The sequence below is a fragment of the Dermacentor andersoni genome, chromosome 6 (assembly GCF_023375885.2).
Source record: "Dermacentor andersoni chromosome 6, qqDerAnde1_hic_scaffold, whole genome shotgun sequence".
NCBI classification, from domain to species: domain Eukaryota; kingdom Metazoa; phylum Arthropoda; class Arachnida; order Ixodida; family Ixodidae; genus Dermacentor; species Dermacentor andersoni.
Genome location: NC_092819.1, coordinates 127,426,725 through 127,437,116, shown reverse-complemented (window position 1 = coordinate 127,437,116; position 10,392 = coordinate 127,426,725). Strand labels below are relative to the sequence as shown.

Genomic DNA, 10,392 nt, shown 5'->3' with positions numbered 1-10,392 from the left:
TCACAAGGCACTATTGGCAATAAAATCACCTACAGTGCTTGTCGAATGGGTGCCGCAGTGCTACAGTTGACCTGCAAAGACGGGGCCGAACCCCTGCTTAGAAAATGGAAGAGAGGCCGAACTCTCTCGAGCCCTGGCTAACTTTGAGCACTGACTGTGTTGAGTGGTATACTATATATTGTACTACCACACAGTACAATGATGTATATTAATGATTAATACAGTAATATTATGTATATAATAATAATAATAATAATAATGATTCAGATCTGCTACCATATCTGCATCTCCTTCCTTCATGCTACAGAAAATGTCTATGGAATTCTTGCTGTCAAATCAATAAATATATACTTCAGAGCATTGTTGCGTTGTTGTGACATCACTGGAAACATCACTTCACAGCATTAAATCTTTATCGGTCAAACCTGTGCTCAGAAAAACATGTGGCACTCAAAGCACAACAACCCAGCGGCGAGCATGGTGTGTCAAGCGCGTCACATGACTCGTCAAAGGTCGTAACATAATTGCTGGTGCTGTATATATATATATATATATATATATATATATATATATATATATATATATACATACCTTCCGCAAAGTACAACACTATTTGCATCTCACGTTGACTGATATCTTTCAATTGTTAGTAGGTGAAATGCAATCCACAGAAAAAGGATAAGCAATTGTATGCATATCTATCAGTATAATCACGGAGTATCAGGCTGGGCATCAACCAAATTGATTCTTAATATCTGTAACTGTGGCGAGGAAAGCATATGTCGCCTTGAAGAAGACAAGTCCACTTGTTGAAACGTTGGCTCCTGCTTTCATCTTGTTCTCGGTTTGCTCATCGTCTTGAATTTCCATTTCCTGCCTTCCCCATGTTTTCCCTGGGTTTGTATACATGGTATTTTAACACGCAGCCTAAAAGATTGCAGATTCTTCTCCTATATGCATAGTTGGTATATAATTGTGAATCAGCAACACACTAAAAAAACGTTTTCTTCTAGCATAGCACTGAAGCATACAAAGTGGAAAATTTACTGTGCCTACCTGGGCGTCATTTCACATATTTAAGAGGTGAATCATTTTTCTTTGTGTACATGTGCATTGGGCTAGCTCCCAGATCAAACTATATGCCATCAATCTGCACAGTTGGCACAGTAGGAATTCACAAGACAAATTTTAGCAGAGAGCACCTTGTTTACACTTTTCTGCATTTCTGTATGCAAGATATAACACTACAATTTCCGCTGAAGATACTGTGCTTGTTGTGCAGGCCATGTTTTGATGCTAATGGATGGCACCTGTATAATCATGTAAGACTTTTGTGAATATATTGGCACAGCAGCACCTTCTGTTATTTTGTATGTATATTTCTGACCAGCAACACAACCAAGCAGAGGTATATTGTGCTGTAGGCAAAACAAGTGGCCACTTAGATTTGGCAGCTCTAGATGGGCACATCGCATCTAGTCGTTCCTCACCCCACTTTAACATTTACATTTCACCAATGGCAAAGGAGAATGTTGGATTCCGTAAAATATCCAATTTCAAATGCACTATGGATGACTGACTTTTGAAAGAACAATGAAGTCATGCCTGGAAACCTGTGTACCAACTTTCTTCCCATATTAGTTACTATAATGCCTTACAATGTGTCTTAAGATTCTTCACATGGTGCACCTAAATTTGGTGCTAGAGTGGAGAGGAGTGCAGTAGTTTGACTTTACCTAGGGTAGCAAAATGCCTCACAACACTGCTACATCAAAGTAGCAGTGTTGCAGCGCTCAACGGTGCCCTTAAAGGCTTCAGTTGCGCCCATCACATAACAGGGGCAGGGGGAGTACAAACATAAATGAGATTACAAAGAAATAGTTACAACAAATAATAGGACAAAGTACAGAACAAAGGTATGCTAACATTGTTTAGGTATTAAGAAACAGAATGTAAGAAATCATAAGAATTGCAAAACAAAAGTTATGCACACAGCAAAATAAAATGTTGAAAATATGCATGCACACATAAACTACGGTATTAATACAGGTATTTATTAGTAACTCACAAAAACAACTAAACAAGAATGTAATAAAAAAGGCAACTAATTAACAGTGCGCAGCACGTCGTAAAATTTTAATGTCAGATTCTGTGGCAATATCAGAGGGAAAGCAGTTCCCTTCAGTGATGGTGCAGGGTATAAAGGAGCATGCATATTGTAACGTGCGAGATGGTGTACGCTTAAATATGAGGTGGTGATCCCGGCATGAAAATACGACAGGTGGTGACTGAAAGAAATCATTGTGAAGAGAAGTACGATTATAAAGTTTGTCAAGCAGGCAAAGACGCACTGATTTGTGGCGAAGGGATAGTGCTTGTAAATCAGTACGTGCTTTTAATGATGACACGGAAGTGTAAGATGAATAGTCGGAAAATATGAAGGTGAGCAGCCCAGTTTTGAACAAATGCAATCTCGTCAACAATGTTTACCTGCCAGAGTGCTATATTAGCGATGCGTATTCGAGCTTTGTGTGGATTAGTGTAGTGTAAGCAAGTTTATGTATGTTGACAAAAGCATGCTTTAGGTTTAATTTGATGATGCCAAGAGAGTGGTGAGCTGCTGCAAAGATGGAGTAAATGTGGTGGTTTCATGCTAAGTCGTAATGTAAATGAAAACCTGTGCTGGTAGTTGAATGTTAAACTGGGATCTTCGAAATAGTCGATGACTTGTGAATTAATAATGTGTTCCATAAGTTTGCGAATTGTACTGGTTAATAATATTCATTAGTAGTTAAAGGGTGATAAACACTCGCTGGATTTGTAGAATGTGATGACTTTAGCCACTCACCAGTCTTAAGAATGAACCCAGGGGGTATGTTGCGACACTAGCTGGGACACATTCTTGAGCAGCTTGTTATTAAATTTGCTGTGACCTGTTGTAGATGAAGTTTTTAATCTGTTTAGTAAGGTAAAAATGCCCGACCCACTAATAACAATTTCAGACATGTCAGATTGCATGGGGAAGTCAGGGCATGCAGTGATGTCTTCACATTTGGACACTCAACAAAACATGTCATTTAGTAACTGCACACACTATAACTCAGGAACTACATCACCACCAGAATTAGGATTATGTCAGGCTGTGAATAGGGGTTTATTACGTGCCATAATCACTGTTATTCATAATAAATCATAGCTGTAAACCTGTTGACGTGTGGATTTAAGTAGCATCTGGCATTCTTTGTCACATAATATGTATCTTTGCCATGTCTTGGCTTTTTTTTTTATTTGCCATTCTATAGAGTGCTTCATTTTATTTATGAGGTGCTGCAGGCGTTTATTGAATGTTTTGTTGCATCTAATGCTGAGAAAAAGGACGAACATTTTGATAAGATTTGCAAAGGTGGCTCTAAACATAACCAGTTCTCTTCAATAGCTCGACTGTGTCTGCAAAGGTGGCTAATTAACGATTATGCCGAGTAATGTTGGCCCTATTGTAGCACCTAATGTGTTTAGTAGTGTTTTCTTTTTTGTTAAAGAGAAGTTAAGCAGACGTACTATAACTGCATGATCAGACAGCCCGTCCAGGTGAGTAATGCCGGAACAGATTAGAGGATCGCTGGTCGAGATGAGGAGGAGGAGGAATAAATATTTATTTTTGAAACAGTATCCCGGGTTAAGCCCCAGTTCTAGTCTAGGTGGGAGGTCTCCTCATTCCAGGAATCCTCTGGCCTTGGCTGCCTCCTTGGCCCTGGCGACGAGGTGTCATTGTTGCTCCAGGCCCTCGGAGACGAGCTTGGCCTCTCACGTTTCAATGAGGTCTTCGCTTTCTTGTCTGGCGTTATATTCTTTCGGTGAAGGCGATGCGTCTGTATCTAGATGCCATGGACACTCGAGGATCAGGTGCGCCAAGGTGTATGGTAAGCCGCACATTTGGCAGCGGTATCCTTGTAGCATTGGGCATAGTCTGTGCATGAGTATTTCCTTGTAGCATTTGGTATAGTCTGTGCATGAGTATTCCGTCGGTGTAAGTGTTACTCTGTAGTCTTCTGAGTGTGGTACTTTCTTCTTCGGTGAGCTTTGGGTGAGGTGGTGGGTGCAGCCTGCGTTCCAGCCTGTGATATTGAAGGATCGCTGAGTAGGTGATGGGTACGGTCTCTGCCCCTGCTGATGCAGACCGGCATCTTGAGAGTAGGAAGGGTTGGCCCGGCAGGTGTGGCCTCGGGCCACGGCGTGTGCTGATTCGTTCCCCTCCAGCCCGTCATGCCCAGGAACTCAGGTCACGCAGGTGTAGCGGATCGAAGCGCTGTCGTGCTTCAATATCTTTAGTGCTTCTGTCGACACTAGACCCTTAGCATAGTTCCTGACAGCTGCTTCAGAATCGGAAAGAACTACAGCTGCGTCTGCACGTGGTAGTTGCTAGGGCGATCGCCGTCTCTTCTGCAGTCTCAGAGTTTTGCGCACGGACTGTGGCAGACGCTAGCTCTCTGCCCTTAGAATCTGTGACGTTCAGGGCGTAAGCATTTCTTTGCGGGTATTTGACTGTGTCGGTGTATCTGGCATCCGGACCTTGCCTGTGTCTTTGCCGTAGGGCATCCACTTGGGCTTGTCTTCTTTCCTTGTGGTACAATTGGTGCTATGCACAGGGATTTGCAGATGTTTGGAGGAATTCTTTCTTTTCAGTCCGTGGTGGCCTATAAAGGTTTCACTGTAGCTCAGCCGTTGCAGCACTGATCTCCCGGTGGGCATGAGCTTAAGTCATTCTAACTGACTGGCTTTACGAGCTTCGGCTAATTCTTGCCAGGTGTTGTGTATGCCCGTCTTGAGAAGTCTCGTAGTCAAAGCCGTAGATGGTAGGCCCAGGGCAGTTTTGATGGCTTTGCATATTTGAATGTTAAATTTTTTCTACCTCTGATGAGATCTAGAATATTGGCCAGTGTACATGATGAACAGGTTGGGAGAGTAATGAGTTGAGGTAACATGAAGTGTAGACAGGAATGAAGGAAAATATGCCATTGAGCGTGAGCAGCTGTGACAGATTCTGTTGTCCACTTAATAATGGAGAAATTAAAATTGCCATAAATGATCACAGTAGAATGCCAAAATAGCACATGCACTTCATTTAGAATGTTTTGAAACTCGCTTGAAAATGCACAATTTACATCCGGAGGGCAGTAGTATGCACTTATGAGAACATTCTGCTTGAGCATTGAAGTGAAATGAAAATGTGCTCTAGGAATGAACGAATGCCATTTGGAACTGCAAGAATTTATTTTTTTAAAGCTATGAGCATGCCACCTTCTATGCAGTTGCATCATTCACAACAAAAAGTGTTGCATGAAGATGTGAAAAGAAAAATTTTATAGGAGATGGTATCGTTTAGCCACGTCTTGATTAGTACAAGAAGAGATGTCACGCATGAATCAATGAGTGATGAAAGTGACATATATTTTGACATCAAACTTCAACCTCTAGTGCATAAGAATGACAGGTTTGTAGACGTGTTATGGGTGTGTGGTTGCATAAACTGTCAGTTTCCACACTTGCATAAGATGAAGGTTTGGCTTGTCATTCTTGAAGCATGCTGAGACAGACGCACTGCACAATTTATTTCCGAGTCACAAACGTATGTGTCGTTGTTGACCAAGAGCTTGTTAAAAACCAAGCAAGCTTAGTGTGAGCTGTCTCATACTGACTACAAATTTTAAAAAATTAATAAGAAAATAAATATATCTGTCATCCTGATTGCTGATTTGCTGTTCCTAAGTGATGGAGTAGTGTGAAAGTGACATATTTTATTTGTACATATTGTACTCAACCCACTGCAACAGTAAAAAAAAGGAAAGAAAGGAAGGAAAATGTAATTTTGTGAGATTATACAGATGGAGCATCCTTCTTTTTTTATGCTGAAGTAAACAATCAATATATGCACATGTGAATACGATATATGTGCATGCACTAGAATAACTTTCACCAGTCATATTATGTCAGCAAGACAGCAAGGTGGGCGAATTGGTTAGGATTTATCTTAGTTTTGGTAACAGCTAGCGCAAAGGTACGATGAGTAGAAAACGTTATTAAATACACGAGCAGGGCTGTTAATGGTTTGTGAACACTTTTCTGTAACGCTATGTGTTATATCCGCTTCCACAGCGACCAGGCCGGCATGGATAAGCGTAGTTTATGATTGAGCTCTTCCTTGTCATTTGACGCGCTGATAACCACGACTTATTACAATACGGCAGTTTCTTAACGTTTGCTAATCCGGCTTCGGCAAAGCTCCCGTCGTTGTGTGCCACCTCACGTCCGCCGTACGCGGTGCCGGCCGGGCAATAATAGATTGACTTTTGGATGGTAGTACGCTCGCTGCGTGAGGGCACGCCGCAGGTGAAGGGCATGGGAAAATAGCCCATTCTTACGACGCGGGGTTCGGTATGTGACCTGTGATTAGCCCGAGGGTTCAGATTAACTGCGTAGCTGTTGCGCGGCCCAATGCTTCGCGCTGCCCGATTGTAGACGGTGGACATTGTAACATATTTTAATTTCGCTTGCGTTTCGCTCGCGCAAGAACTTTCCACGACTCGCTGACTTCCCGTCTGTTGCCAATGAATGTTCCCCGGCCAGACGCTCCTAGGTCCAAGCCCGGCCCGGGCCCGAGTCAGCAATTGCTTGGCCGCCCCGAGCATCCTTGGACCGAGTTTGGCATATGCGGCCGACAACGCTTTCTGTCTGGCCAGCGCTAGTAGTAAAATCGTGTTTTGTCAACAATTAAGTTAGCGTGTTGACGGTACGTGAAACGTCGATCGCTTCCGTATCACAGCTCTGTTGGCATTAGCCTTTTTTTCTTATTGTGTTACACAATAGGTACGATTGCGATCACTTTATTCCGACGGTTATACTATGTAATGATAGAGCAGGCAGGCCGGATCGAGGTGCCGTACTCGCTAGGGCCTTTCCTTGCCGTGCTGCGCGTACACTATCAACGATAGGTCGTTTATATGGACGGTAGGTAATAATAATAACGATAACCCCGAGAAAGGAATCCATTGACATACTGGCCCTGGAGATAGGTTCATGTTTGCCGAATCGCACCGTATGTATGTATGTATGTATGTATGACTCGGTCGCATTGGCACGTACAGTTGAGAGGCTCTCATGAGATATGCTCGCCGACGACATGCCGATGAAGTGCTGTTTAGTATTTTTCTCGCACGCAACTATGTAAACGAACTTCCTATTAGCGTGTAGACGAATGATGAGGGCGGCATATAGGTACAGTACCGTACATATTCGCCTGAAGAGGAACATTACAAATGTGCACATGGTATTCACATTTTATTAATTTAATGATGATATATGTGGGCTGTGTGGACCTTTAGGGTGTAGTGTAATATGCAATGTAGGAATGAAGTATTAAGAACACAACAACAAAATTTCTTGTCATATGACCAACTGAGTAAAATCTGCTTTTCAAGTGAACAAACATACCCCACAGGAATGCCACTTGTAGCTTTTTCAACTGAGCTACCACATCTTTAGTCACATATGCAGCTAGGGTATGCAATCCAATTTTAGAACATGGCTTAATTAGCAAAAAGCTTTCATAATCTTGAATACAGTTAATGCATTAGAGGTGCAGCCTTAGTTACTGTACACATTGCATAATCTGCACACTGCAGAGCATTAATTTGCATAATTTGTTTTGCACTTTCTTCTGCATGTGGCTGCAAGCCTTTGTTTTCAAGTGTGCGCCTAGGAAAGAAAGTGTTTGTGTTTGGTTTGGATGATGCACTTCGGTGGCCAAGAGAAGAAACATGCAAATTATAATATTTTTTTATTAAGATAGCTGCATTGGACCAGCAGGACCTACCTTTCATACCATGATTAGGGCAAGACAGATGGCACCTGACAAAATCCAGAAAATGTATCATCCACTCTGAGTAATTGGTGAGCAAGCTTCAATACCATGAGGGGCCAGTGAGCCTTGGCTTTGGTATGACAGGAACAGTCTTGAAAATACCAAAACATATGTGCATAAGGGACAGGAGTTGCCTCTGTCTGAAACCCACTGATGACTCCATTATAAACGTAAGCAGCAGTGCTTGTGCCATGCTCTGCTGCTTAATTTCAGAGAGACTAAGAGATGAACGAAAGGCATAGATAGAAACATTGAGAGGAGCATTATTTATGTTCTTTTGCAATATCATGCTGCAATTACCACAAATTATAAACACTGCAATAGTTGTCTCTAGCTTGCTCATTTTAATAATCGTTCCATTCACAGTCTCAACTCAACAGCATAACACAACATATTAACTTATTGCGCTAAAGTCTGAGAGTGTGTTGGTTACATATACTACATTTGGTTACATTTACGTATGCTGGATGAGTGAGGGGCATATGAACACACTTAGTGCTGCTTTCCAACTGAGATTATTCAATCCATTGAGCAACCTGACTTTAAACTTTTGCAGGTGACTGTTCAAGTCAATGCACATACATTTATCCACATCTACTGTTTGTTCTATATTGATTTCTCTTTTACGAGTAATCACTGTGGATTATAAGGGATATTACAATTAAACATTGAAGGCCATAATTATGAAAATAATATGGCCTTTGAAAACAAAAAGCATAGACAGGCCATCAAAATGACAGCAAAAATAAAGAATAAATTAATTGTTTGTTTAAAAAGAAGCCTAATAAGCTTATTAAATCACCCATGACATGCCTCTTAATTGGCTCTTGAAAGTTGAGCTCCAAGACTGGCATGCTGTGTATATCACTGACAGTAAGCACCAGACTAGCAATACCAGAGTAACAGGGGAATCACCCATTGCAATCACCTCTGAAAATTTAGTCAATGGAGTTAGAGAGCTCTTCTAAATCACCTTTCTAGCAGCGGAGTAACACTGTACCATTTTGGAACAATACATTTGTGTTTCTCTGACATGACCCAAATACCTCAAATGGATCCCAGTACATATGGGAGAAGTAACCACGAATGGCCCTCCCAACCTCAATGAGAAGGCCGACCGAGCCGCGCGAGAACTAATCCACCGCGTCTCGGACAGTGACGGCACAACACCCCGCAACCCCCGGGGAAAGGGGAAGGACAGCGGGGAGGCAACGACAACGAAGTAGCGATACGAAACAACAGGCACAGACTGGTCACGTACCACGACATACTGACACACTATACGAAACGAGGAGAAACATACCCACAACCCCGCAAACAACTCGACAGGTTTCAAGAAACAGATTGGAGGAGGTTGCAAACCAGAATATTCCGAAACCCAGTACATTTAGACAGAGTAAATTCAACACAATACCCAGACGCGAGCTGCAAGCTCTGCAAGCACGAACCCGCATACAATGCACAGATCTCATGGAAGTGCACACAGATCAGATCGATATATCTAGAGGACAAGATAGAACAGGACCTTCTCGAGGAGCGATAGCTAAGCGCTCTGACTAGCTCGGAACTACACGACCAACTATGGGCTATCCAGTGGGCCCGGGCAGCAGTGGAAAGGCTATGCCTCACCGCACATAATGCCCGGGTGGCCTGAGCCTGGGTGAAGTTTGATAAAAATGAGGCTGCCTCATTGTTGTCATGTGTGACTTTACCGTGTACCAGCCCCGTTCTGCATACTCTTGTCATGTATGGTATGAAGCTCAAGTAGAGTTGCAGACATCCATTGTAGATTCCTTATTTTTATAAAGAGGGAAGTACTTAAGGCTGACTGATACTATGCTTCCATCTCTTGTAATAGCAGCGTCTGTACAAAATACATTGGTCCAAAGGAACATCAGTGTACAGCCGTGCCATGGCCTTAAGTCTGTTTTTGCACCCAAGCAATCAGAAGTGACTGCAACATGCAACCTCTTTAATTCAAATGCTCATTCACATTGAATTAGCAATGCTGCCGTGGTGTTCACCTGGGCATGTTCTTGAGCGAACAGAGGGAGAGCAGCTATTGCCCTCATCACGTTTTGAATAATGATCTCAATCTGGTCCCTCTGCTTCAGTGAGGGCCAGTAAAACTGAGCCTGATAAATAATATGTGGCTGGAGTACAGACCAAACAGCATTACTAGCTATTTTGGTACAATCTTCTCCACATTTAGATGCAATCCTTCATATCAGGTGGAAGGTTGACATTGGTGTCTTCTTTATTTTGCCTAGCCAATTTGATCTTGTTCCGGATTGGCGAACATCGAGACCAAGGATCCGTACTTCTATTTCTTGTAACAAGGACCAGTGCCGGTAGCCAGGAATATATTGGTGCATGTGTGTGTGTGGGGGGGGGGGGTGAGCATTGTCTGCACATTGTCCTATGCCAGGTAAACAGACATGTTGGGTTCGGGGGCAAGGAGTTACGTTCCCGGT

At 42.5% G+C, this 10,392-nt stretch overlaps 1 long non-coding RNA gene across 1 annotated transcript; it reads right to left on the bottom strand.

Moving 5' to 3' along the window:
* Positions 1–702: 702 nt before the first annotated feature.
* Positions 703–8,351, bottom strand: LOC140218800 (uncharacterized). Its single transcript, XR_011894989.1, has 3 exons — positions 7,871–8,351; positions 2,849–2,933; positions 703–893 (listed from the first exon to the last, which is right to left on the bottom strand). It is a non-coding gene; the product is annotated as an uncharacterized lncRNA (long non-coding RNA).
* Positions 8,352–10,392: the final 2,041 nt, after the last annotated feature.